We start from the raw sequence: 7,566 nt of genomic DNA, 5'->3' as shown, positions 1-7,566 counted from the left end.
CTTGTTCTTGAGACTCACTTGGTATAATTTGTCCAAGAGGGCAATTTGAAGTATGGTGAGTGTAACTAGAACAAGTCATGCACATTTCATTGGAATGGTGAGGATATAATTGAGTTGTCGGACCTTGATTCAAAAGGAATGTATCAAACCTTTGAGTAAGATTTTTGACCTCAGCGGCAATTTCCATGGAAGAGTCTATTTGATTTATAGCTTTCTTTCCTCCCATATGTGCTAGGTGACTACCCCTAGAAGATGAAGATCTATGCATTGAGTTTTCACTCATTTTTTTGAAAAGTTGCCAAATTTCATCTTCATTTCTTTCAATGTAGCTTCCGCCACAAGAAGCATTAACAATGCCCTTATTGGCATCGGATAAACTTGAAAAGAAACATTGAACTAATTGCCACTTAGGAATGTCATGATGTGGACACTTCCGTAGCAAGTCATTCAAACGTTCCCATGCTTCATGAAGGGGTTCTCCTTCTTGTTGTTTAAATTCACGAATGGAAGTTCTCATGGCATCAGTTCGACTTCCGGGGTAATACTTCTTTAAGAACTCTTGTTACAATTGTGCCCAAGAGGTAATTGTATTCGGCCGCAAGTTATTAAACCAATATTTAGCTTTATCCCGAAGAGTGAAAGGGAAAAGCTTCATTTTTAGGACTTCTTCCAGAACATCCGTGATTTTCACGGTGGAGCAGACTTCCAAAAACTCATCTAAATGTTTATAAGGCTCTTCATTGCTCAACCCATAGAAAAGGGGGCACATGTTAATGGTGGAAGCCTTAATCTCATAATGATGAGCACGGAAATTTGGCAATTGAATGCAAGTAGGTGCATTATATGGATTTGGAGTGTAACGATCCCTAAGGACCATTAGAGGATTGAGAGGATTGAGAGGAGGATATGGCATTTGACCTTGTTGATGATATGCCATTTGACCTTGTTGAGGGTATGCCATTTGAACATATTGTTATTGTTGCTCACCAATTGGGGGAACAACATTTGGCCTTGGCATCCCCAGATTAGGTTGTTGCACCGTATGATTAACTGGTTGTGGCATTCCCAAGGGTGGATGCACACCTTGAGGATCCACAATATGAACTTGTGGTGGGTGGTGCACACCATTATGATCCACATGACCAAGATCTACAATGGGATCTTCAATTGGATCTTCCATTAAAGGTGATGGAAGATCAAAATTTGAAAGATTAAGATGACTATCCCTAGTACTACTTCTTAAACGCTGAAGAAAAACTTCGAGATTTTGATTTACAGGAGCAAGAGGATGATTAAGTGATCTACGACCATGCATGCACTAGAACAAGTCAACACACCAAAATTTCAAAATTTCAACCCCCACATACGATGTTCCCAAACTCCTCAATAATATCAATGCACTTAAAACAAATAAATACCTCCACACGGGCCGATGCCTTCTACAAGAAGTTATGCTTGGACTTAAAAATAAAACAATTCAATTTAAGCCTCCACTTGGGCTGTCCACAGCATGCAAATTGGTATACAATTAAAGTACTAAAATTAAAGAGAACTTACAGATGGTCCTTAAGCAACTTCAAATTTTTTTAATTGCTTCTAAGTCTAGCGTTTGCTCCACTTTGCTTCAAGTACCTAATTGACAAATCAAATAAATAAATAAAAAATTAAAAATTAAAATGACTTAAAAGTAGACAATAAACAAAGAACTAATGTTTAATTCAATTCTTCAAAACCGTTAGATCCCCGGCAACGGCGCCAAAACTATGGTGCAACCAAGCGTGTGCACAAAATAATGCACAACACTTTAGGTTTAGAAATAATATCAAGCGGGCACCATATTTTAAAATTTATAAACCGCTAGACACTTATACTATGTAGTATGAAGTGAGAAGGGATCGAACCCAAGAGATCTAAACAATTATAGGTCTTTCAGAATTGAATTCTACTTTAGTGCTTATGTGATTGCTAAAAGGGTTTTGTTTGTGATTAAAACTAATTTTAAACTAAATGATTGCAATAAAGAAATAGAGTTTAAGAGATTGGAAAGAGACTTAGGGTGTAGGATTCATCACTAAGCACATTCCCTAACTCACTCACTTTCAACTAATTGGGGAAATAATACTATGTAATCTATATGTGGCTAACAAGTGCAATGAAAAGTGTAAACCATTAATTTCAAGCATGAATCAACTACCTAATGACAATTAAACTAAGTGTAGTGCAATTCACCCATTCAAAGCATGATTTATCAATCCAAGTTACAAATTTAGCACACATTAATCTAGAAGATAATGTAATTGTGACAAAAAGTATGGAATTCAAACATAAGTATGGATGGTCTACTTACCTAATAATTGAATTGCAATTAAATTAATTAAACTTAAATTAAACTAATTAAACATGAATTTAAAACTAATTAGACAACAAATTAACCTAAACATGTAGTACAATCCATCAAATGGAAGCATTTTTCATCAATTTGAAACACAATTACAACTAAGCAATACCATACATAGCCATCACAAGAATCAATTAACAAAGAATTCATGTGTAAAATTTGTTTATCAATCAACCACACATAAGACAATATGAGATTAATACAGATAATCAATTGGAAGAATTTAATTCATAATATTCAAGACTATACACTAATTACATAAATTAATCCCCAAAAAGTATGAAAAGAGAGAGAATAGGTTACATGCTTAGGGTTTATCCAACCCTAAGTAGAAAAATCAGCCACTCATGGTTGATGGAGTCAAAGACAGGACAATCCCCATCATCTACTTCATCTTCTCTGAACTTTTCTTCCAAACCCTAGCCTGTTCTTGCTTTTTCTCTTTTTTCGCGTGTTTTTCCAGAGAGAAAATACGATACTACGATACAGAAAAAAAATAATAAAATAAAACTTAATTTCATTTCTCTAATAATCTTTACCTAAATAAAAATTAAAACTAACCCTAATCTAATGGCTCACTGGGCCTTAAGTAACAATCTCATTAAAGCCCAACAGTTCCCAAAATGAGCCCAAAAATTAAATAAAAACTGTAATGTTGCTAAGTCCTGGGGGATCGATCCCCCACCCTGGGGATCGATCCCCCCAGAGTTGACAAATTCCTTTAAGCCTTATTCAGCTCCATTTTTGCCCCGGGCTATTTGGTTTGCTTCTCTATCTTTGGGAACATCATCAAAGGCCCGAAATTGACCGCTTTGTGCCATTATCTGAAAATCTTTGCTTAACTCCAAAAAGGCTTAATTGGACCGTTCTTAGCTCATTTTAACTTTATTGCCCTGAAATACACATAAACATAAATTAGGACTAAAACATAAAATTAAGATAGATGCAAAGACTGAAATACCTTAGCTTAGGTGCTGAAATGTGCAACATTTAAGCACTTATCAATGACTTCTCTGTTTTTGGGTCCACATTCGAAAACTATCTCCAACATCTGTCCCTAGTACTTCAGCGTTATAGGGAAACTAATCTTATTCTTAGTTGGGAGAAGAGCCATTTTATGGTTTAAGAGGGGATTGTTTTAAGACATATCATTTCAGAGAGAGGTATTGAAGTTGATAGAGTTAAAGTAGATTTGATCTCATAAATGCCTCCTCCTACCTCCGTAAGGGAAGTACGATCATTTCTTGGGCACGCTGGGTTCTATTGACGTTTCATTAAAGATTTTAGCAAAATTTCTCATCCCTTGTGTAATCTACTTGCAAAGGACGCTCCTTTTATCTTTGATGAATCATGCCTAGTAGCTTTCCATAAGTTTTGCTCTCTTCTTTCTTCAGCTCCTATCATGAATCCTCCAAACTGGGCTCTTCCATTTGAGATCATGTGTGACGCATCTGATTATGCTATGGGTGTTGTCTTGGGACAACGAGTAGATAAACTTCCTCATGTTATCTACTATGCAAGTAAAACTCTTTTAGATGTATAATTGAATTATACCACTACTGAAAAAGAATCATTTGCAGTTGTCTTTGCTTTGGACAAATTTAGGTCTTATCTGTTGGGTTCCAAAGTATTGGTCTATTCTGATCATTCTGCTTTGAAACATCTTCTCTCCAAAAAGGAAACCAAACCCAATTTGATTCGATGGATCCTCTTATTTCAAGAGTTTGATTATGAAATCCGGGATAAAAAAGGGTCAGAGAATGTGGCAGCTGACTATCTTTCTAAATCTTGATTGCGTATACCTCAACTTCACTTCTAGTTTGTGATTCCTTTCTGGATGAACAACTATTTGGGGTTTCCCAGATGGATTTGCGTTGGTTTGTTGATATTGTGAATTACCTCGCAATAGGCAAAATTCCTTTGTCTTAGTCAAAGCAGGAAAAAGATATTTTTTCCTTAGATTAAGATGTACTATTGGGAAGATCCTCGCCTCTTCAAGTATTGTACTGATCAAATAATTCGTAGATGTGTTCCTAAGAGTGAGTTTCATAATATTCTGACCTTTTGTCATACCTTGGCATGTCGAGGTCATTTCAGTGCAAAGAAAACTACAGCTAAAATTCTTCAGTGTGGTTTCTTTTGGCCTTCACTCTTTCGTGATGCATATTTATTTTACAGGTCATGCCTTCGATGTCAGTAGTTAGGATCAATTTCCAGAAGAAACATGATGCCCTTAACTCCGATCTTAGTCATTGAGGTTTTTGATGTATGGAGTATTGATTTCATGGGTCCTTTTGTTCAGTTAAATAAAAATGAATATATTCTTGTGGCTGTTGATTATGTGTCTAAATGAGTTGAAGCAGTGGCTACTAAAACTGCCGATTACGCATTCTGGTTGAGTTCATTCAAATGAACATTTTTAGTCGATTTGGTATGCCACAACCAACTATTAATGATGGGGGTGCTTACTTCTGTAATAAGTATTTTCATACTTTGGTACAAAAATACTCCATCACTCATAAAGTTGCTACTCCCTACCATCCCCAAACAAGTGGCCAAGTTGAAATATCAAATCGAGAGATTAAGAGAATTCTTGAAAAAACGGTTAAGCCAGATCGTAAGGATTGGTCATTAAGACTAAACGATGCTTTATGGGATTACCGGACAGCTTTTAAGACTCCGATTGGTATGTCACCTTACCGTCTCGTCTATGGTAAACGGTGTCATCTTCCTGTAGAATTAGAACACAGAGCTTTCTGGGTCATAAAAAAACTCAATTTTGATATGAACTCTGCTTGGTCTAACAGGAAGCTTTAACTCACTCAACTCGAAGAATTACATAATGATACTTATGAGAGTGATAAGGTTTACAAATCAAAGACTAAAGCATTTCATGACAAGCATATCTTGCATAAGACTTTTGAGCCCGGGAAAAAGGTTTAGTTGTTTAATACACGACTGAAACTTTTTCCTGACAAGCTAAAGTCATGTTGGGAAGGCCCCTACCTGGTTATTTCTATTACACCTTATTGTGCAATAGAGATACAGGATTGCAAGACTGGACAGGTGTCCAAAGTCAATGGACAGAGATTTAAACCCTAGATAGAGGGTAATGTGCAGAGAGGCACAATGGAGGCAGTAGAACATCATGATCATATTTACTTGGACTAGAGAGGTCAGTTTTCGTCCAGCTATCGACGTTAAACTTAGCATGCTGTCGAGCTATCGACATTAAACTTAGCATTTGTATATTATACTGTAGTTTCTTTTTGTTTTAGCTTTTTATTTAATTTTTAGGTTTTAGTTATTTTTATTGGTATTTTATTTCTAGTTTAGTTTAGGTTTAGATTAAATAAGAAAAAAAAATAAAAATTAAATAATTAGAAAAATACAAAAAACTGTCTCAAAGCTCAAGCTTGCACTTTGAAGCTCGAGCATCAACTATCAAAAGCTCGAGCTTGACCATGCTAAGCTCGAGCCCTACATTATCGCTAAAATTAGGGTTTTCAGCGGCTAAGCTGGAGCCTTATTGATAAGCGCCGAATATTGCATATTCAAGCGCCCTTAGCTGCATTAGTTAAATCCATTTTTTCGATTATTCGTTATAAATTATCTTTATTTGCACGCTTTTATTTATTTTCAGGTTCATTGGCCAAAAAGGAGCAAAAATGGTGTTTTATTCAATCTTTGAATAGCAATGCGCTCAGGGCTAAGTTCTAGCAGCAGCGGAATCTGACTTTGGTCACCATTTTTGACTGATCAAACTCGAGAACTGGACTTCCATTTAAGCATGACATATTTAGAGCTTCGATTTAACTTTCAAAATCTTCAAACGGTTTGTCATTCGGAGTTCGGAGCAGAAAGTTATGGCTGTTCTATCAAAGTTGTGCAAAGCAGGTCAAGAAGAAGGAGCTCACTGGACTAACTTCGAGCACTCGAAGTCCTTAGTTCGAGCGCTCGAAGTGCTAGTTCGAGCGCTCGAAGTCCTTAGTTCGAGCACTCTAACTCCGGGCAGATTCCTCTCCGGGAACCATCACTTCAGCTCACTTGTGCCTTGTTTCTCCCATCTCTGATTTCCATCTTTATGGGTTGGTTGGAGATGTCTTTTGGTGGTTTTCTGTGCCTTGTTTGGTGGAGAGAGATGTCTATACAAAGGAGGGGAACCACACAAACAAAATATATCTCATCTTTGCAAGATTTTTGGAGAGAGAAAGAGGAGGAGAAGATAGAGTTCTTGAAGCCAAGGAAAGGGAGCTCGAAAATGGAGGTTCCAACCAAGCTTCTTCCTTCTTCTAAAGCTTCTATAGGTAACTAAACCTCCATTTAGGGTGGTGATGAAGCCCCTCCCTTGTAAGCATGTCCTAGTATAGTTCTATTTTGGGGATTGCAATGTATAATCTTTGGTCTTTTCATGGTCTAGAGCATCTTGCCTCTTGTAATGGATCTTCATGTATTTAAATGATTAATGTTGAGTCAATTATCTATCTTTGATGGTTTTTTCTTTTAATCATGTTACTTGCACTCTCATGGTGACAATGGTAGTGAGATCATGAAATGGTTTAATGGCATGTTGATAAAGACTTTGATAGATCATTGCTTAGGTGAAACCTTTGATGATTTATGTTTATTTCTTACCTTCATGTGCTTCATCATTTTATCTAGGGCTTGATAGTCTTTCATTCAAGTAAATGTGGTTAAGCTACACCTTAGTTAGGTAGTCTAAACATGTTCACCTTTGATGGATCATGCTTGCTTGAGATTTAATGAACTTCTTGAGGATATTATAGCAACCAAGCGTGCTATGTATCATGACCATATATATATATTGTTTTTCCCCAATTTAGCTCTAGTCTAGCATGTGTATAGGGATGGAGGCGGATTCATTTCCCTAGTCCTCTTTACTTGTATTTCATCTCCCTTAAACTCTTGCAAACTTTTAATTTATGCACCTTAATTTCATAGCTTAAGTGACAACCAACAAATCCTCTATGAACACCCCTATCACTCTAAAAAGACACTAGACACTTAGGTTGCCATAGATTAGCGCAGTCCCAGTGGTTCGACTTACCCGACCAATAGCCCTATTTTACAATGATTGGTGCTATTGCGAAGGTTGATTTATAATTGTAATCGACTCAACCGATCAATTTTTGGCGCCGTTGCCGGGG

At 36.6% G+C, this 7,566-nt stretch overlaps 1 non-coding gene across 1 annotated transcript; it reads left to right on the top strand.

Moving 5' to 3' along the window:
- The first annotated feature begins 413 nt into the window (after positions 1–413).
- LOC132301898 (small nucleolar RNA R71) lies at positions 414–520 on the top strand. The gene has a single exon (XR_009480670.1). It is a non-coding gene; the product is annotated as a small nucleolar RNA R71 (small nucleolar RNA).
- Positions 521–7,566: the final 7,046 nt, after the last annotated feature.

Source organism: Cornus florida, unplaced genomic scaffold, assembly GCF_030987335.1.
Source record: "Cornus florida cultivar Cherokee Brave unplaced genomic scaffold, ASM3098733v1 CherokeeBrave_3.0.0_Hap2_Chr03, whole genome shotgun sequence".
NCBI classification, from domain to species: Eukaryota; Viridiplantae; Streptophyta; class Magnoliopsida; order Cornales; family Cornaceae; genus Cornus; species Cornus florida.
This window is presented reverse-complemented; position numbering and strand designations above follow the sequence as displayed.